The sequence below is a fragment of the Haemaphysalis longicornis genome, unplaced genomic scaffold (assembly GCF_048455015.1).
Source record: "Haemaphysalis longicornis isolate Haplotype H1 unplaced genomic scaffold, Haemaphysalis longicornis Haplotype H1 scaffold_3, whole genome shotgun sequence".
Classification (NCBI taxonomy): domain Eukaryota; kingdom Metazoa; phylum Arthropoda; class Arachnida; order Ixodida; family Ixodidae; genus Haemaphysalis; species Haemaphysalis longicornis.
In genome coordinates this window covers 153,272,277-153,293,852 of record NW_027526335.1, presented here as the reverse complement: position 1 = coordinate 153,293,852, position 21,576 = coordinate 153,272,277, and the positions used below count along the sequence as shown (strand labels likewise).

Below are 21,576 nucleotides of genomic sequence, written 5' to 3'. Positions count from 1 at the left end.
ATCTGCGCCTCCGTTGCGCAGTAGCCAAGTCGCGCTCTGCCGGAGCCGCTTTATAGCCGTTTCGCGTGGCTCCTGAAGAGCCGTGCTGCGGATGCTCTAGGAGCAGTGACTGAACAGGACTGGACTGGACTGGACTGGACTGGACTGGACTGGACCGTACCGGACCGGACTGGACTGGATTGAATTGGATTGTATTGGACTGGAAACCGTTTTAGCGGCAGTAAGCATGATAATCAGCTAACCCTAAACAACCAGGAAACCCAAGAATAACCATATTAACCTTAGCTCACGCTACGTATAACCTGGCATAGGCGAGATAAGCCACTGCTAATTTTTTCATTGCGCCGTGCCGGCCTCTGGTGGCACCGCCGAGAAGCGATATGGCAGGGGTGCAAGTGGGCTGCCACTGCAGCGGAAGGGGAATGAGGGCTGCGTTGCTGGTGTTTATTAGTTTCACGTGTATTGTAGAGCCAGCCTAAAGCTGCGAAAGGAATAACTATGCTGGAATACGTACATTTTCAACGTGGGAAACATCTGAAATAGCGTGCTACGCACGTCTAATTTTGCAGCGGTTCCGCAAGTGTCAGTACCGGAGGGTGGCTACCGGAGGCTGTGGAAGCGATGTTCTCACGCCATTTCTGTTTTTTTTCTCGCTCCTAAAAGGAAGGGGAGGGGGACATGGGGATCTGTCAGACGGTAGCATAAACGCAGACACTTAATGTGGCCTTCATAAAAACCATTGCTTGATGCTGGTAGGCTATGTGGATTGCAGCGATGCAAAACATTATACGTGCCTGCAGATTTGTTTATTTTCGCCGTTCTTTTTTTCTCTTTTTCTTATCATAATGAGCATAAATGCATGTGCAGATTACTTTCGTGAGCGTTTTTACCGAACAAACTTAGTTCCAAGCAATCGAAGTTCCAACGTATCTCAGAAAATTGCTTTTTGTGGTGCATGTTTGTTGAGTAACCGCCCTTGTTCATCCTATTAGCACGATTACACTTTCTTCTATAGAACTGTCAGTTTGAAAAGTTTGTATTGGTTCATTCTTTTTAAACAGCGGCAATATCGCGGGCGAAAAAAAGGTGGTGCACAGGAACTGCTATTCTACTAGAAATTGCAAGCTCCTCGTCATTTGGATCAATACATCTTATAAACGATTCTGATGAATTTAAAAGGCGTTTGAATTACCTGCATTCTATTAGCTGAGTGACGTAATTCATTCCATGTACAGTGTTCCATGTATTTTTCTACTGTACTTTACCTTGTAATTCTTTTTCATGTGTCATCTGTTCACTGTAGCATTTAGTTTGTCATTGTCATAACGTATTTGTTTTGTGTACGTGTTTTAGTACGACTATAAACACGCTTACAGATTTTCGGCTGTATTACTATCTTTTTTCCTTTGCCTTGTACACGCGTAGCCAAGTTGGCTTATGTTTGTCATTTCTGTTTGTGGTATACTGCACATGTACCACTCCCCTCAGCAATGCCCCTGGGGCCAGGAGGGTATCTGAAATAAATAAATAAATAAATAAATAAATAAATAAATAAATAAATAAATAAATAAATAAATAAATAAATAAATAAATAAATAAATAAATAAATAAATAAATAAATAAATAAATAAATAAATAAATTTCCCAGCAGTGGAAGGCTGTATGCAGATTACAACGAGTTGTTGTTGTAGCCCTTTGTTGTTGTTGGCCACTACAAGCCATCAGCACAGGGATAGAAAAGAAGGGAATACCGGACACGTGGCATACTAGCAGGATGAGCTTAGTCTATAAGGGCAAAGGAGACAAGACTAAATCGAGCTCGTATAGGCCAGTCTCCGCCACGTCCGTGCTATATAGGTTGGCAATGCAGGCAGTGAAATTTGAACTAGAGCAGTGGGTAGAAGAGAATAGAGTGCTAGGTAGACTTCAAAATGGGTTTCGAAAGGACAGAAGACCAGATGATAACCTATTTGTAGTAAGCCAATGCATAGAGGTGGCGAAGATAAAAAACCGACCTTTGTGGTTCGCTTTTCTGGACATTAAAGCGGCTTATGATAATGTGGACAGGGAGCGGCTATGGAATATGCTGGAGGATGAGGAAGTAGGGGCAGAATTCCTTAAATTACTCAGGGAGCTATACCGGGAGAACCAAGTGCAAATAGTATGCCTATATACACCTACAAGGGTTTGAAACAAGGATGTCCTCTCTCTCCACTGCTGTTCATAATCTACATGGTGGGTTTAGAAAGGAAGCTAGAGGGCAGTAGGCTGGGATTCGATTTATTATGCATTAAAACATACAGGTGGTGGAACAGCGAATCCCAGTATTACTATATGCAGACGACATATTGTTGATGGTGGGTGAACGGATTGGATTGCAGGGCCTGATGGACATATGCGGAGAGGAAGCAACTCCTCTTGGGGTATTCTTTAGCAGAGAAAAATCAGGGATCTTGGTCTTTAACGACGACACGGAGCACAAATCGGTATCAGTTTAACAAGAAGAAATACCACAGACAAAGGAGTATAAATATTTATGGGTATGGCTTAACGACGGCGCAGGTTACATAAATTCGCTTGAGGCCCACCTTAAAACAAAAGGAAGGCTGAACACGGGTTATAATGAAACATAGAGCACTGTGGGGCTACCACAAATACGAGGTGGTAATAGAGTCCGCAAGGGGGCATGATATCACGATTGACTTTCGGAAATTCGGTTGTATGCATGAAGTCAGAGACCAAAGCGGGCTTGGAAGTAAATCAGAAGACGGTATGCGGGCTGGCCCCAGGGGCCCATAGCAAAACGACGAATGAAGCGGTACAGGGGGATATGGGCTGGTCGCCCTTTGAGGTAAAGAAGCCGCAGAGCAAGATCAAATTTAGGGAAAGACTGCGTAACATGGAGGAAGAAAATGGGCCTCCAGAGTGTTTAGGTATCTGTATACGAGGAGCATGGACATGCGGTGGAGACGGAGGACCAGACAGCTGACCGAGTTGTACGGAAATTCGGTACGAAAAAGTGGGGTAAACACAACAGTTAAAAAGCAGGTAAAAATTGGGCCCATCTCCCCGCGAGGGGGACTCGAGTAAATGCGTCGCATAGGGTGTGGGTGTATTGCGTTAACATTTAGTGTTTGGGGAGTTGGTGGTAGTGAATGCGTTGTATCAGCAGCTTCTTGACGTAGTTTGAATGAGTCAAGGATATAAGGCGCGTTCGTAGCCTCCCATTCTGTGTCGGCGTTGTGGCGCAGTGGGTAGAGCACCATGTACATTGCGTTCCGCCCGCAGGGTCGAGGGATCGAAACCAGGTGCCGGATAGTATTTTTTTTATATAGTGTAGGGGGAGGGGTGTGGACTACGACTACGGACGTCAACGCGGGTGACATGCTGAAATGCTCTGCATTTAAAAGCAGTAGAGACAACAAATTGGGTACAGAGAATGGAAGCGAAAAAAAAACACGGAGATTTATAGAACAAAGAAACTAGAAATAAGGAAGGAATATTTCTATGCCAATACGCGAGGCAGTGCATTGTTCTTCGATGCATGGGCAGGGTGTTTGAGAACACGACCACGGAGAGACGATGGCGATCCGACGTTGATGGAGGCTTTGGGTTTTGGTGTAAGGGGAAGCCTCAACTTCAGGTGTAGAAGAGGCGGCAGGAGTGGTGGTGGGAGAACAGTCGGGAAAAGAGTTGGACGTAGGAAGAGTGATATACCAAATTTGTAGCACAAGGGGGAGGTAAACACGTGTGCAAGACCAGGAAGGGGAGGGGGGGGCAAGCGATGGGAGTTTATAACCGTGGGGAGGGGGACAAACCCACTAGGTTAGTTTAGGGTAGGGCAAACCAGCAGAATAGCACAGGCAAGTCGGTTGGTGGCAACCAACGTACCGATACAAAGCGAGGGCCTCTAATCATCATCATCGTCATCATCATCACCCACCTTACGTCACTGCTTGCTTGTAGCGAAAGCTGCGCCCACTTCTATGGTCCATGTCTGTCAGCTCTCTTGCTGAGTTTTAATAGCCGTTTTGTTCACACTTCAGCCGCGGCGGGGCGTTAGTTCCGGAGCCACTGGGGATCTCGCTCAACCTGTCGCTCGGTTCATACCTTCCGTGTTTTTCGAAGGTTAGCTGACTGAGGCAGAACTGAAATAACGGTAAGAACATAATTATGGTCGGTAGGTAAATGCTAAATTCTTGGACGATACAGCCGCTATTTTGCTGATAGTTTTCGCCCTGGACAACTATTTCGCATAGTTTCGCTAAGCGGCCCTGGCTGGCGGACATGAAAGCACGCAAGAAGGCTAGCAAGCGGGACTGGCAAGGATAGAGCTACAGGAGAGTACTGTGTGGCCATTTCTTGCTTACGACTTTGGCAATGTTAATACACGCGGCGTTGGTTTGTCTGTATATCCCTCCATGCAGACTTTCTGACAAAAGTTGAAACAACACGCCAAAAAGAAGTCTATGTAGGCAGAATGGTTCCAAACTTCTAAAGCTGCTGGCACAAGTCCTGTATATTTTCATCATTTAGCGCAAAGCGAACCTCACGCTCATTTGACGTGAAATGTTAGTACTAAACCTGTAGACCCTGCATTCTCCTAGTTAGGAATATACGTTTGGTTGTTTTTCGCGATAGCAACACTCTTAGGCAAAAAGGACTAAAACTTCGTCCTTTGGGGGGCTAACGGACGTTGCCAAAATCATTGGGACTTCGTCCTTTGGGGACTAACCGCCGAATGACCAACTGTTACTCCTCTTGACAGTTCGTCCTCGACAGGCGAACTGTTCGTCCCTCCTCATACTCCCCTCGGGGATGATCTGTTACTCCCCCATGCTAATTTTTAATCCCTTCTCATACTCCCCTCGGGGATGATCTGTTACTCCCCCATGCTAATTTTTAATCCCTTCTCATACTCCCCTCGGGGATGATCTGTTACTCCTCCATGCCGATTTTTAATCCCTCCTCCGGCTCCCCTCGGGGATGATCTGTTACTCCCCCATAACGTTTTTTAATCTATTCACATGCTCCCCCCACAGACACTGTTGCTCTCTTAGGCCTAATTTAAGTGACCCACATGCATGCATGCTCCCTAGTCTATCCTAGCGTCACTAAAGAAGCTACGCTTAAGAGTACCGCCACTTTGCGTACCCGGAAGCGTCTGGGAGCCATCATGTTTCTGTCTTGCAGTGTTGCCATCTCTCCCAACGAAACCGCCGCCGGTTGTGACGGGCAGAGTGTGACCGGCCGCTCTAGCGTCCGCGCAGCAGAGAGATAGGGAGAGGAGAGGGGCTAGAAACAAAATGGCTATACCCATATGTAAACAAATATCACGTGGTGCCGACCGACCAATGAAAATACTGGCGGCACATAACAATGAGAGAAAAGAGTGCCGATACTCTAAAAGCCTTTATTTAGTGGCGCTAGTCTATCCCAGCCCATATAGATGAAACATACATGGTGTAAGGTCCACTTATAAGTTCAGCGGCCAGGCGCCCGGGCAGCGCGTAGGAACCCGCCACTCTTCTGGGGGCCCAGCACGGTGGACTCTACGCCACAGCCGTCGCCAATTCGTCACGGCGCCCACGGGAGACGGATTGTCAGGCCCACCACATACCACAGGGATAATCCTCCATTGAGAAAGCAGACAGCTTCGCGGGATTCCGGGAACCGTCGGCGTGACGCGCGGATGTGGTGGAATTACCGACGTCGGGACGAGCGCCGCGCGAGCCTCCATTGTTAGCGCTCCCCGGTCAGCACGACTCACGGTCGCCGCCTATCGCTCTCACCCCGCGGGGTCGCACGCACCTGCTCGTCTGCGAGCGGGCCGTTTACCCAAAGGTGGCGGCGCCTCATTGAATATTCCGTGGCGTGCTGAGTGACAGCAGTCTACGTGAATTTGGGCCCTCCCCTACGCGTGTACGAACGCCACAGGGGCGTTCCCGAGAGAGTGTGATCTCGAGGTGTTATAAGGCCGAACTTGGCCGTTAGAAATCATTCTTGTCTGAGCGCTGAGCTGGGCAGTTCCCGGTGGGACAAGGAGTCTCGACCGTTAAAGCTAGGTTGGGATTTGTGAGCCCCCTAGTCGAGGTTAAGATCGCGTCGGAGGTTTAGGGTGCAGCGCCGTACCGGGCAACTAGAGGGATCTTGCGGCGAGACAGAGTCTCGGCCGTGGTTTCTCGAGCGGTTTGTGTACGCTCCGAGAATAGGAGAGTTAGACGAAGTTGAGGAGCTCGAGTGATTCGTGCGCACTCGGAGCTAGCGTCTAGCTGCAATTTGAAGTTTTTCTTTTAATTACTCATGTACCCAGTTTTCCTACTGTAAATAGCTGTATATAAACCTTCGTTTCACTTAATCAACCCCAACGCCTCGATTTCGTCAATTCGACCGCCATCTCCAAGAACTTCAACACCATTGCCCCGCCAGCCTCCTGCCAAATCAACCGGAGCCCGGGCGATTGGGTTCTTGATCGACACCGGACTTCGGGGAAACAAACTACAGGACCATCTTTACTCATGGCGAGGCCATACATGCCATGTTCCATGCAGTCAACACAAACTAACCACAGAAATTTGATGCTCATTGCTTTTATTCATTTAGCGCACTTGAGAAGCTTATAAGCAACATGCACAAGTGGAGTTGGCATGGCTCCACATTGAACACTTATCAAGACGCACAGCAGCTCAAAAGTTTTGTGGGCTTTCTTGGCGAACACAATATCGAATGCCCAATACATGGACAAGAGGGTGGCAACTGCTGCTTCCAGGTTCAATTCCACCACACTGAACTTCTCCAACTCCACCGCATAGCTCGTGGCGTGCAGGGTGGAGCCACCTTGGTATGTAATGGTTAGCAGCAGATGGTTGGCTGCAGGATCCTGCAAAGTATTAGAAAATTACTAAACAGCAATTGCAGTTGACATGTAATGGCTACGTAGCATATTCTGTGGATTAGCATATTGTCATATTGGCAGCAACACTTGAAAATGAGCTTCTCAAGAAAACTTCCGTCATACATTTGTTTCCACATTTTGAGGTTTAACGGGCTGAAGCTACACCTGGTACACCTGGGTTATGAGGTGTGTCGCAATGGAAGCCTCTGGATTAATTTGGACCCTCTAGGGGTGTTTAACGTGCGCCAAAATCTTGACACGCGGGCATTTTACTGCAAAGCAGTATATGTCTAACCACACCAGTTTTCTTTCCGGTGAAGTAAGTAGCTTTACACGGCGGTGCTCCGGCATTCCTTTGGGCCGTGTTATTTATGTTTTGAGAATGGCCACATAAGCGCTTGGCAGTTTATGCATGCACCTCCAGGGAGTGGAGGGTGGAAAGGGGACGTGCTTGGAAAGCTACAGATTTCCTTCCCTCACTAATGAAATGTCCGTTTTACTGGCGGGAGGCTTACACGTGCACGTCAAACAGCCGACGCCTGTTTCACAAGTTTCAATGCCAAATGCACCGGCCCTGAGCGGCCGACGAAGCTCTTTCCTTCTACTGTGGCCACTTGCCGACAAAAGAGAGAAAGGAACCCAGTGGCAGGGCTCCGGTTTCTTGCTTAGACGCTGATTGAATGCTCAAACACTTGCCCTCTAGCATAACATCTCCCGGCAGGTTTAGGCCGGTTGCAACTTGCGCGCTCAAGTGCCGACACTTTGCAGTGTTTCTTGTCATAATTCTTGCACTTCATTTATTGGCCAAGAAATGAAATGCACGTATGCTCAATCGCAGGTTACAGACAAGCATGTTTTGCTTCGTGCATTCGGTGGACTTCATCCAGATTCACTGGTCATCCTTCTTCACAGAGTGAAAGAACACTAAGTTTTTGCTATCTGCCTTTACTTGAAAAACGGCCACCACGGCCGGGATTAATTTGCGTCTTTGTGTTCGGCATCACACATATACATTGCACCAAGGGTGTCAAGCACCCATTTCGTGTTTTTCTTTTCTGAGGTTCCAGACTGCAGTAAAAGTACGAAAATGTGTGAAAAAAGTTCAGAGTTTATAGTTTAGGCAAAGTTTAGAGATAACCCAGAATTTCAGAGTTCATTTTGCTCACTAAAAATGTAGCAAAAGGGAACAAATAGAATAAAAAAAATCCTTTTATAGTCGTAATAAAACCACAGAAACCTATCATTTACTGGAGGGGGGAAAGGCACCCGTCAGGCATAGGCACTTTATCTCACTGTTTCTTAAATTACCTGTATTTTCATTGTTGCTTGAATATATGTAATCAACTAGCAGCAAGAATGCTGAGAGGGATAGGGTTGCCTTTTAAGACTTCTGAAGAAAGCTGATGCATCTCCTTTCAGCAGACGCACAGCGGAAATAGGTTGATGAGAACAGCACGTCGAAAAAAAATGATTGAGGGTTACCGCGCCAAAGTTACACCTGAGTTATGAGGTGTGCCAAAGTTGAGGGCTCCCAAGCAATCTTTAACTTAAAGGGACCCTGCAGCACATACCATTGACTACTCGTAATGTTTTTTGGTGTAATGTCTATTTTCCCAGCAAGAACTCTTTTCACGCAAGAATTATGAAAATCCGTTACCTATCACTGTATTTTGCCTGCCTATTTTCCTGCCCACCCCTCATGTAATGCCCCAAAAGGGCCCTTGAGGTACCAATAAATAAATAAAAAATAAATAAATAAACTACTCGTGATGAGAAATCGCGCATAAATATTCCCGCTCAACTCGACGGTACACAACGTGACAAAAGCTGCGCGCTCTCTCCCAGAGAAGGGGACGGCTCGCAGCGTTATCTTCGGCGGCCTTTGATTATAACAGGCCGTGGAGCTTTCTTCTTTTTTCCGCTACATGAAGGCATCTATTTCCGGTCTAGTGCCACAAACCGCAGGCACGGCACGGCTGCCTGCTCACAAGCACGCACTCAGGCGAGTAGGGCGCTAGGTAGGTAGGGCCCAATTCTTCCAGTAAACTGGAACAACTGGGCTGTGTAATAGTGGGAAGTGATGAAATAGGCCATTGGGCAAGGAGAAGACCACTAGGAGGCCTTTCCACAAAGAAATTGAGGACCAGCTAGGGTTGGACAACATCGTTTCTATATCACTGCCAAGCACAGTCGTCAATTAGATTACTCACATGAGGTTGAAGAAATGCCTCCACCCTTTCCTTCACAAGACTCGGCAACATGGCAATTGCAGCCGTCTGCAGTAGCTCTGGAAAAGCAAATGGCACAAGTTAAAATTGCCCCCCGGACAAAACGACAATACCTTGGAGTGAAAACCAGTGGGTCTTAACGCAGTTTTTTTTAATTGTGGAAGTTTGCACACCTCTTGTGTTGTGGCACTAAGACATTCATATGCAGTGTGATCCACGTATAACTGCATTGACAAAGCTGAAAATCTTTATCATTAGAAGAAATTTAAGAATATATCAACTGATGTAAAAAATCACTACCTTAAAGGAGTACTGACACAAAATTTCAAAGCTGAGATAACTATGTAAAACGCTTCCTTTTTACCAGGAGATATCTCCCAGCAAGTTTCAACAGCAACCGTTCAGCGAAACATATTTAAAATCCATTTTAATCGTCGCCCGCACGAGAAAACCCAGAACGGACCGACGTGACATCATCTGCTATTTGCCCCAAACTGCCGACGTCGGGGCTCCCGTGACGAAGGCGACGAGCTGGCTGGGGTTGGCGCGCGCTGCTCGGGCGTGTGTTCACGTCATGGTTTTGGGACTGACGTCATGCTGCGCAGGCCTGTGGGGACGGCGAAGACCTCGGCCGGTCTGGACGCGCGCGTGCGCTCGCTCGCGCGCGCTTCCAGAGCGGCAGCGATACGGCAATAATGGTGACGTCTCGTGATACCTCCTGTCATGGCGGCCGCACGGCGTTCGTTTTGTCGAAACCTAAACTGACACGAATAAACGACGCCGTAAATGAATGTTCACGCTGCGCTCGACCGTTTAATCTGTCATTCTATGATCAGTGGGCTGGTAGGCACGCATAGCAGTGAAAAAAACGTAACACCAAAATTTCGTGTCAGTACTCCTTTAAGATTCATTAGATGTAAGAACTGGGTGGATAAAATGTTTATTTTAACCCCAAAACTGCATCTTATCAGCCGTTCAGCATATAAAATGAAGTTCAAGACCTGTTCTGGTTTTTGCTGAAGTTGCAGTTCCTCAATTTCTGTAGTGTTCATACCGTTTCATTTTTGAAATATTCTTTTAAACGGTTTATTCAATGGCACCACATGACCCTCCACACAACCCAATGGTAAATATTCATGGACGAGAGAGCACATCACTTTGTGCCTCCATTAGTTTTCCAGCGTCAACATGACCATTGTTATCCGTGTACTCCACACACCAATGATGCATAAAGTGGGTAACAGGAGAGGAGTAGGCGCCCTTTGCTGTAACTTAGTTGCTGTGAAGAAGCTGCAACATTGACATACAATTTTTGATGCCTTTCCCTAAGAAATTCGGGGTCATTAGACGGATAGAAAACGCGACGCAGTGAACTCTGGTAAATTTATTGACACTGCGCCAAGTCGTGAAGGTCTCCAATGGCATGAACACCAAACTTCCATTCGGTTCTGGCATTGTACACTTAAAGGCCAACTGCAATGAAATCTTAGGCTCTTAAATACACTGTTTTCCGGTAATATTACTGTAAAAGGTGCTACGTGCAAAATTTGGAGGCCGAAATATGGGCCTGTGACGTAAACGAAAATCAAAAATCCTTTTATCAAACAAACTGGAAAAAAAGGGCGGCCAGTACAGCCGGCCAGAAATAACGTTTCACTCAGGAATCGAGTGGGTGCAGCTTCCACCGCTGCCTGCGAGACGACAGCGTGCATTCGATGTGATTCGGGTCGTCCGTTTCTTCAAAAACTTTAACCATGCACGAAAAGGGGATGGGAAGTTCGTGCAGCCATTATTGCTCCGCTGTGACGGCTGAGACGCGCCTCTAGTCGCCCGGTAAAAGGTATACGAGCATCGCGAGGCATTGTGGCCAAGGTGGGACCTAGTAAATAGGTACACTAAAGGCAGTGTTGATTGATTGTAGGGTTTAACGCGTCGACGCAACGCAGGCAATGAGGCGCGCCGTAGTGGAGGGCTCGGGATTAGTTTTCTAACCGGCGAGTGAAATATGAGCGAAAAAAAACAGCGGCTAGTTTTTATTTATTTTTTGACGGAGTTATTTGATCTGCATCGGTTCCGTGCAGTTCACGGCGTGCTGTACTTGTTCACGCCCGGACAGGCCACGATAACAGTGGCAACAGCGTATCCACGCCACTCGCGCTCTCCAAGAGTCGAGTGGCCGCGATCATTGCGGTGCACCGCGCAGCTGGCTGACGTACTTGCTCGCGCCCCAACCGGTCGTTGCAACAGCGTATCATCTCGCGTCGGCCACTCTTGTGTATTGCGCACTTGTAGAGATGCCTGGCTGCGAGCTTACAGTGCGCCGCACAGCTGCTCTAACTCGTTCGAGAGCCAACACACAATCCAGCCGCGCCAACAGCGTATCGTCTTGCATAAGCCGTACACGTGTCTCGCGTGCTCGCCGAGTTGACAGAGATCCTGCTGCAGCCATCACAACCACAAAATCAGCCATTGTGCAACTGCTGTACTCGCTCGTGCGTATCGCCTCGCGTCGACCGGCTCCAGCGGTCTTCAAATTGACTCTTTTTGCCTCAGAAACCCAGAGCTTCTCAGCTTCTAGCATTTCAGAGAGGGGTGAAAGCAATTATTCGTGCAAGAGGAACGAATTACGCTGGCCACTCGCATGAGCACATAAAGGGGCTACTGAGAAGAGGCGATGGCTGACGAATGTCCTGACGGGAACATCACATCCGGACGTTCGCCGCAGTGGTGACCAGTTGTAACAACACTTTGTTAGTTGCTGCGACGGCTGAAGTGGCGTGTTTTCAAATGGCTGTCATAGAAATACTGCGCGTGTGTGGAGTTGAAAAGTAGGTCACAAGGGACTTTAGCGGTATATACCACACGTTGAAACAGAATTTGGGGTAGGTAAATTTTCGTTGCAGTTGGCCAAAAGGATTGACCCAAACTTGTTTCCCATCATGCTCTCACCGACAACGACTAAATATTACTAACAAAAGCAATCAATGCGCTCACCAAAAGAAGAGGCTACTTATGTCACTAAAACACAGTGGAACGATCCTGGCAGCAGAACTATCAAGCCGAAGAAAAGAGTAAAAACATTCAGCACTAATACAAATGCAATGTACAGGTCTCCCATATTTTTCTAGCTAAGAAAATTGTTTTAATGGAGTTGCACAGCCTGCTACATGACAATCGTGTGCTGACCATAGTTTCATAACTCCATTCCCAAGCTCTAGCGCGTGATTACTGCATGTTCATTCCTCTGGTCTATCGTCGGTGCAGCCACAATTCCTAGGGAAAAAAAAGTTCGACCCTGAATAGATCATGGTACAGCTTATCCATCCACCTTTTCCATACAAATCCCAGAAAAAAATGAAGGAAGAAACCTCTGTTTTTTGGGGGAAGTCCTGTGGTTGAGCAATTGTAAGCGATCCTAGGCTGGTACTAGCTCATTTTCTTTTGGTTACATGGTCCACTAAACTCAGGTGCCCCTTATTACGTCACTTCAAAATTTACCTGCCTCCTCAAAAAGCCGCAGGAGAGGGGAATGACTTCTGCAGACATCACTATTTGCGAATGCGAAGTTTGAACATGCAGAGTAGGAAAACGGCTGGCAATGTAAACAGAAAAGGGTTACAGGCTTCAACGCAGAGAATTTGCAGAACAGCCTTCACGCTAGGTCTGAAACTCCTAGCTCCGCAATCAGCTGAAGTAAATATACGTACCGTCATGTCGACATGAAGAAGCTGTTTTTACCTCTTTCTCCAGAGATGAAAGCAGGTTTTGCAAGTGGCGCTTTTTTTGGGCAGCCTGTATCACTTTCGCTGCCATAGCAGGAATTACTTGCCGCAGCCGCTCCACTGGGCACACAGTGGTCTGGCGCTGGAACTCCTTGCGCAGCTGAACAAAAATAATTGCGACAAAAATATGCGGTTAGTAACCATTGCCCTCTTGAACATCTGCAATTTGGAAAGCCTAAAATTTTGGAATTTTTTTTTATCATTTTAATTGTGAGTACATATTGATGTGCTCAAAATTAAAATACATATTTCCTTACATTTTCTTCCATTCAACACTGGCCTCTCCTCTATTCTTGGCAATCAAAAAGTTAAGCATGAAATTTTGGACTACTTCCTGCCATTAGCTCTAAATGTCAGAGTTTGCTTTTACTGCAACTTAACTACAAAAAATGTGCGAAGATCGTAAGGTATTAATAACATTCAAGTAAGTAAGCCAGTTATTTACCACAGCACTCAAAAGAAGGGCAGGGTAGCGGTCAACAACTGTGCTCTTTGCAGGATAATTTGCAGCAATCCAGCTCCGCCGGTGCTTTTATGCACGGGCCATGCAGTCTTCTAAAACAACATAGTCAGGCTTTGCTTTCCTTAGCTCCTTCATCATAAATGATATATGGCCTTCCACGCTCTCCTCATCTTCTGCCACACATATGTCTGAAGCCTCAAAAAAAAAAAAAAGAAATGAAAAGCACTTTTAGGGCTTTCACACATAAAAAGGTTGTTGCACAGCACCGAGTGGGGTTGCCAATACATACAGCAGAAAGTCTTGCTGCCTTTTTTGGGATGATATCCTCTTAATTTGTTCTGGCTTTCTTTCTGGGGCCACCGCTGTTGCTTGTTCTGCTTGCGGAGCTCTCACCCAGAGCAGCATCTTCATTCTGCTAATCGTTCTCGTTCTCGGTGGCTGCTTTTTTATTCTTGCGTGTAGACCTCGTATACTTTGCCTTAAAGCGCAATGACTGTTGCCATGAATCCTGAAAATGAAAACAATTTGCGGCAAGTAAGCGGAGTTTTGAGTTAACCAAAAATAATAATTCTGAAAAAATGACGCACAAGTTGTACAATGTCAACGTTTAGTACATATGCCAACCATTTTAGTAACCAACCATTTCTTTCCAAAAGCTAGCACATTGAGGTGGAACATCAGAAGAAACGTCCAGTGACCACATAAGGAGGTATATCCCCACAGCTGTCAGGCATATGCCTCGCTACTGAAAAGAATGTCTTCGGCGCACGGCACGCATACTGATACCTCCGCTTGGTACAGATATCCCTAGTGGGTTCGTTGACCCACTTAGGAGAGGTCCTGCTCCCACGACTTCACCTGGGGGTAAGCCCCATGCCAACTGTTACAAAGACCTGGCCACCTCAGTACCAGGCTTCAGTCGATGGGCCCCTTCTGCTCCACTCCTGTTGAGCAGGATACAGCAGAGCACTTGGTGCGGACCTATCCTGCCCGGAGAATACTACGCCTCGTACACCTCGCCTCCTGTTGCCCGTGCCCCAGCAGTCCGTTGGACTACGCCTCAAGGACACAGGGTCCCCATCACGGCCCACTTTCCCGCTTTCTTCAGGAATCCAAAGTTAATATGTATATGGAGTTTTCGTTATGCTGAATAGCAAACTTAAAAAAAAAATGTTGTGGGATTAAGGAAGCACACTGATCCTAGAAACTTCTTTTGCTTTCCAGCCAATTTTGACGAAAATTCATGGGCTCGTTCAGCTTTTTTAGTTAAATTTGAAATATCTAGTTAGTTTTGATATGATATAACTAGTTTTGCAAGGTAATTTAAAAAGTTCTTGTTTGTTCTTGAGAACAATAGAAAAAAAACTATTCAACAAAAGATTACCAGCAAGACATGAATAGATACCAGAAGTTGTGCAGAATAAAATATGGGAAGCAGTTTTTTTTTGTTTTGCGATTACATACATGTTTACATAAATTCTAACTTCTAAGTTTGAACTACTCCCGCTAACCAATTAAACATAATGCTAATTAAACAACTACTGAAACACAAAATGCAAAATCTGCTTCCCATATTGCATGGTTTAAATAAACATTGAGCTTCACAGTGCAAAATAAATGATCTTCCTAGCTGCACTACATGCTGGGATGGACCTCTCGATAATTTTGCATCACTGCCATACCACTAGTGGCAAGAAAGAGGGGAATTATGGGAAAATAATTATTTCTTTGTTGAAATCTGGCCTCTATGGCTTTTATAAGTACCTGGTACTCTTCCATGCACGGAATTTCCGGAGGAAAACAAATCGAGAGAAAAGTGATACCTAAAAAAATGCTTTCTTGGAGCAATTTTTTGGTCACAAAGACACAAGTGCCCCCTTAAAACAGGAAAAAGAGGTCGAAGTACAAAAGGGTGGCTACCTCCGCAACATGACATGAAATTGCTTATCCCTCACCTTCTTATGACACAGAAAACGTGACCTTAGGCTGGAGTGAATGACAAGTAAGAACTCCCCAGAATTTTAATTTTACCAGTGAAGGAACACAGGTGACAGGAAGTACATGGTGGTAACTGTAGTCAGCAAAACAGGAGAACGAACCTGCCATTAAACACAACTCATTTTTTTTTTCGTGACGGAAGGGACTTTTTTGGTGACAGAAGTAACAAAAATTAATGCCGTTCCATGCAATGTGAAAGCTGTCGGAAGTGCAGCGCAGTAATTCGCCATAACGGGCTGCAGCACCGCTATCTGCTCACTGATGCATTTCAAATTTCCCGCATCCGCAGTGCCCGCACCCCCTCCCCCCGCCTTAAACTGTGCCAGCGGGAGGTCTGTTCTTTTTGCGCTTGCTTTGATTTCGTATGCTGGAGCTGTTTTGTATCATTTCGAACACACAATTTTTTTTCATGCACAGCTGGAGCCTTTCTGCGGCATTTCGAGTGCGTCATTATTTTCTTGCGCTGCTGTAGCCTCTCTGCGGCATTTCGAACGTGGCATTTTTTTCTTGCGCGGCCGCTTTTTTCACTTCCCATCGTAAAAACCAACCCAACGAGTGTTCCTAACTAAATGAATGCGGGGAATGCCGGCTATATACAAAAATTTTCCATGAAATGTACCTGCAGTTTTCTTTGCGCTGAACAACGGCGAGATGTATGACAAGCACCAGCGGTTCACGAGGTTCGAATGGCTAGAACTATTTAAACTGCGTGGTGTTTCGAAGCCTCAGCGTGACCCCCTGACGACGGTACATCAGGCTCTACTTGGGTCCGTTATCTCGCTGCACCGCCTGATTCCGGCAGTCGCATCGACTGTTAGCGAGCTAAGACGACAAGGCGAGCTCATAAAGTGATTTGCACTTAAAAATGGTGTATGGGTTATTCTCATTTTAACTGAAATGTTTGAAGCCTAGTTATAAGAGAGATTAAGTGCCTGAAATTTATCGAACACGTCGAATGGTTGAGCAGTTGAAAAAACTTTCCAAGCTTGGCAAACTCTAGTAAATGAGGTTGAACTAGATGGAGGTAGTATGCTTACATATCCAGTTCCTGTTTCGTCCTCCAAGGTCTGGTGCCGTCGCACAAGGGCTCTGCATGATTCTTCATATAACCTCCCAGGGTATGTAATAAACAAATGTTAAGACAAAAACAAAAAAGGATAAGTGGCAGGAACAGGCGCACCTGCCAATCATGCAATGTCCACTTCCATTAATTAACTCTTTCATTACCACGCCCATTCAAATCAATCACCTTGGATCGACGCTTTATAGCACAAATTTCAACATGCAGTCATTGCTTATGCAAGTAACGTGCCCCAGTGGTTAGCCTAGGCACTGCACTGTTAGAATCAATTCAAATATCCCAGCTCTGGTGACACTGAGATCTTTGGTGGCGTTTTTTGCGAGCTGAAGTACACACGTTGCAAAACGTGACATGCCTGCTGTGCTTGACGAAACGTCATGTCACTGGTGGTTATAATGCATCACCATCAAATTGTCTTCATCAAAAGGCTTCCCGCAAATTGAATGACGATGTCAGCTTTGTAATCCAACAGCGTTGAGGGGTGACAATTGCCTGAGAATGACACCAGCGACTTAAGTAATCATAAACTGACAGTTAATGTAAACACGCACCTACCACCGAGTTTCGTTTTCAACTCCAAGCAGATTTGTTCCCTTGGAGTTGAAAGAGTGGACTCCCTTTATGACAAAGGGGAGAGGGACTCTGCTATCTTATCAAAAGTTTGTAGAGCAGACTATTTTTTCCACTGTGCTTGTAGCAATGAGGCAGACACTTTTGTTATGAATTTGTCTCAACTGCATTTAGCTTTAAATTTTTATCGCAGTAATGCACGTCAAGAGCTTCTGGCTTGCAACAGGCTGAAATACTGAAAGAAAAACAAGTGCCAAAGCAAACTTACTGTGAATATTTGAACAAGTCGTGAAACAACCATTCAACAACTCGAAACCGCTTGCTGAAAACTTCACCAGGCTTGTGACTGTTTAGGGCCCCAAAAATGTCAGGAGGTGTTGGTGGCAGGACGTAGGGGACTGGAGCTCTCTCATTTTGTGGCAGGTCTTGTGCGTCGTCTGGAACTTCTTCCACTTCTTTAACGTCAACAATCCTTGTAGAAAGAGGGGGTGGTGGGGGAGGGGGGTTGAAGAAACGTTTAAAGTAAATAGTAATCTATACCTATAAAGAGAAGTGCCCCACGGACTGACTGACTGACTCATCAATGCCTAACGAAAAATGGCAGGTCTAGAGACTTGAAATTCCGCGAGTACATTTTCGTGATAGCGTACGTGCTCACTAAGGTTGGGTTTTCGGAAACCGCAGTGGTAACCGATTAAAAGGGTGAAATTGTGTTTTTGTAAATTCGTGATTATCTCAGTCACCCGTTCACATAGCGAAGTGCTCTTAGTTCTGGCCTTTAAGAATATCTAAAAAGTAGTTTTAGGATTTCGTCCGAAACAACCTATCAATGGGATTCGGCATTTCGGGATAAAATGAGTGCTCCTAAACATTTTCCAATAACTCTTCTACTGATTCATTTATCCATTTTATTTTGCTCGTGTGTGGTGGTTTTTTCGCGTAATTTTCGCTTCGAAATTACGGACTGTTCTGCTCACGCATCAACCACAGATCCAGCTGTTCGACGAAATCAAGCGCATTGGATTTTTTTCGCTGTTTCAGAGCCAAGGCTAGGGCAGTGCTTGAATTGCCTGACTTCATGCGATGAATTCGCAAAGACGTTATCCATTATGAGGTTAATTAGTACCAAAACTGTTGCAACCTTTTCATTTCAGGCGGGGATGAGGCAGCATCAAGCTTTGACCTCTCACCTCGTCGCATGCTTGAAACATTACGTAGTGCTCAAAATGTTTACTAGTTAAAGCCAGCCAGGGTGCTTTATGAATGAGACGAACCCGACTGAGCACCCAGCCTCTACCTGGGCTACTTCGAGTGTTTTGAGGTAGACGCGCGTACATGCAATGCTGCTTGTCATAACTGTGAGCATCCAACTCTTTCGTCACCTTCCACTGTCCTCTAAGGGCCAAGTGTGCTCTGTGATAACATAGTACAGCTTGACGCTAGGCTAGTTGGGCACACAATTTGGCTACTTCGAAAACAGCGCACAGATGGAGACATATGTATTGACAAACTAGAATGTTCTTTGTCACTTCTCTCATTCTTGAAGTAGTCAAAGTGTGTTCCATCATCTGTCCTCCTTATATAGTAAAATCTCGTTTATTCAGCCCCAGCTAATATGAATTTCGGTTTCAGACATGATATCTGGTCCCGTCCAAACTCTGCATTATTCTATGGCTGGAAATGTACTATTTTGGACTGATTCAGCCGCAAATCGGCTAACTTGAACTCCCCACCTGGTTTAGGTCAGAAAACAGCCTCGGCCATTCTGCCGCAGCCCCGCTTCAGCTAATTCGGATTCGCAGCAGAAATCAATGGCACACCTAAAAAACTCTCAAAAAGTTCGCGATATAAGGATTTTCTTACACATCACCTCCCCGAAGCAAACGACAATTACTGACTCTGGTCCATTCGATACAGAAGTGGTGCACGGCAACAGCGCAAAGAAATTTCTATGGTGCATCAGCAGCGCACCAGAATGTTTACAATCGAGGGAGGTGCAGGCATAGTCGTCTGCTAATCATCCTCGACTGTCGTCCAGTACAACTCAAAGTTTAGGGCCATCTCGGTTGCACCGAATACATCAGCGACGACACGAAGTTCATCCAACATTTTCACGTGGTCGCTGCAACTGCCGGTAGCCGCCTGTAAACCCACAACGCCCCCACTAAGGCGCGCGCTCATGGCACCGACTCGCTGAACCTCCTCCGTAGATGGTGCAGCAGTTCTCTGCACCGCGCCGGCATCGTGGCTGCACCATGAGCAATCGAGGGAAGCAGTGCACGGCACCATTCCTCTGGCGGTGAATCGAGCGCTTTCCTGCAGTGTACCATGCACCAGCACACGAGTTGCAGGCAATCGCGTCTGAATCGAATGGAGCTTTCTTAAAAAAATAAGTTTGGTGATGGGGAAAGCATTTTTCAATTGCATAATTCTACCCAGGATTGAATTTGGACATTCTCTCCGGTCCCATGAAAGCTGAATTAAAAGGGTTTTACCGCAAGATTCACTTTGTTTGCATAAAGAAAACTCTTGGAAAGCATTGGTCACCCCAGGTGGAACCTGTGTCATTGCCACCGCAGCTAACTTTATAGTGTACATACCTCGTGACCGGTTACACCCAGACCCTTTGCGTAATCGCTCAGCCTCATTACGGGCTCAGGTGGAGAACGGTCAAACACTCAACACATCATAACGTTGCCGCCAGAGCACCTCACCGTCTCTCATATTCCTCAAGAAGGATGCAGCCGGCCCTCAAGGCATGGTAAAAATCAGCGCCTCGTCTCACACGCCACTACCACATAAAATATTGTCGCAGCCTTGGGTGGAGAAACCTTCCTTGCTAGAGTAACGGTCGATTAAAGCAACGCACAAAATAGTGAAATCAGTGCACGAGAATGACACTGAGATAGCACAAAGCAGGCAGCATTATCCGCGGCGCTATCTCCGACTTTCCAACCGTACAGATGGAGTTGGTGCTGCCACGCAGGAAGCGCCGGCGTGTGGTAAGTAGTCAGCGCATAGCCCTTGTACTGTAACCATGCTTGCCTCTTACCTTAGATTCTGTAGGGGAAAACTGTAGTACTAGTGCAGGTAATTAAATCTATCCTGGGTACTAAAGCGCCATCCGCAAAGAAAACGTGCACTCCCTGATATAAACTAATTCCCTTTGGTGCATCTGCATGCTGCACCACATGAACAAGGATTGAGTGTCTGGTAGCACTTTACAACTGCGATAGTTTTCACGCAATAGCTCTTTTCATCTAGATATAGATAGCACTTACCGGTACTGTCCGCTCTCCTTGATTTGTATTTTGTCTTCGTCTTCAAGTGAATACTCGTCTCCAACATCAGAAAAGAGATCAAAGTCGTTGTCGTACACCTACCATAACACACACATCCAGAAAAGTCGTTACATGCTTGCTTATAGTTCATAAGTGTTGGTCTGATCCCTAGCATTAGTTTGTTCGTCAAGGGCCAGCAAAAAAAAAAGAAATTTTGTAATAACCTATAGTTCCATTTGTTTGTCATCAAACAGGCCAGGCGCAGTTATGAAAAAGAGCTGGGACTACAAGCAACAGACAACCAAACAGCGCTCGCAACTAAAATAACTTAATTTCGCGAGAACTGCGAATGTAAATAAAAGCATAAAACGAAGCATTTCTAAAGTTTGGTGTTTTGTCTCCATCAGTTCAGGCACTTTCCCACGATTTCGCCTCAATGCTTCGGCGGCAAATGCTGAATGCGATCTTATACTGGAGCCACTAAAGGCACATTAAAGGCCAATATACCTTTCGTAAACTTGTACTGAACGAGCTTAGAGCCAGTGAATTTATCCTGTAATTTTCCGGCAAGGATCCTTCACACACATACAGCAGCTCGTGTAGCACAATGCAGTAACAGTGGCGCTCTTCGATTTACAGTCTCGGACTAACCGCGGACTCCCCGAGGAGCAGTCCGGCATTAGATTTCCCCATGTATCCTTATGGCTCGGACTATCCTCGGACTACCCGCCAATAGTTACAGACTGTAAATCGAACAGCCCCAGGGGGGCTCATCTATTTACAATCCCGGACTCGGCGCGAATATTATCCGACGTCTGTCCTCACCACGGAAACACGCGCTTGGGTCTCAGGAAATCCGCGATGTGTCCGGGAATGACAGTCGATGAGCAAATGTGATTTCTGTTTACGAATAGGGCAACCACTCTCAGCACGTGCTTAACGCGTTAATGCGCGCTCAACCCACCGCAAGCGTCGGGCTTGAAAAGTCCACATCTGTCAAACTTCCAGTGCTTCTTAGGTGTTCTAACAACTCTTGCCGTTTCCACGACTCCGTGGATGTCACGACGACGTTCTTGTACCGGAAAGACACCAAACATTTTGACGACATCTTCAACCTATTGCAGCATTACAAAAACGACGAACCAGCAAGGAACGAGTGCCGAAAGTCCGCTCTCGTGGCTTCTTTGGCTTGCTTGTCCGTGCCGCGCAGTCCACTTCCAAGCAGCAGCAGCGGAAGTGCCGGCGCGCCGCGGGGCGGAGAGCTTCGTTTATTAACTT

General features: G+C 46.3%; 1 pseudogene; it reads right to left on the bottom strand.

Moving 5' to 3' along the window:
• Nucleotides 1–336: 336 nt before the first annotated feature.
• LOC144175484 (uncharacterized) lies at nucleotides 337–20,991 on the bottom strand (annotated as a pseudogene).
• Between the last annotated feature and the right edge of the window lie 585 nt (nucleotides 20,992–21,576).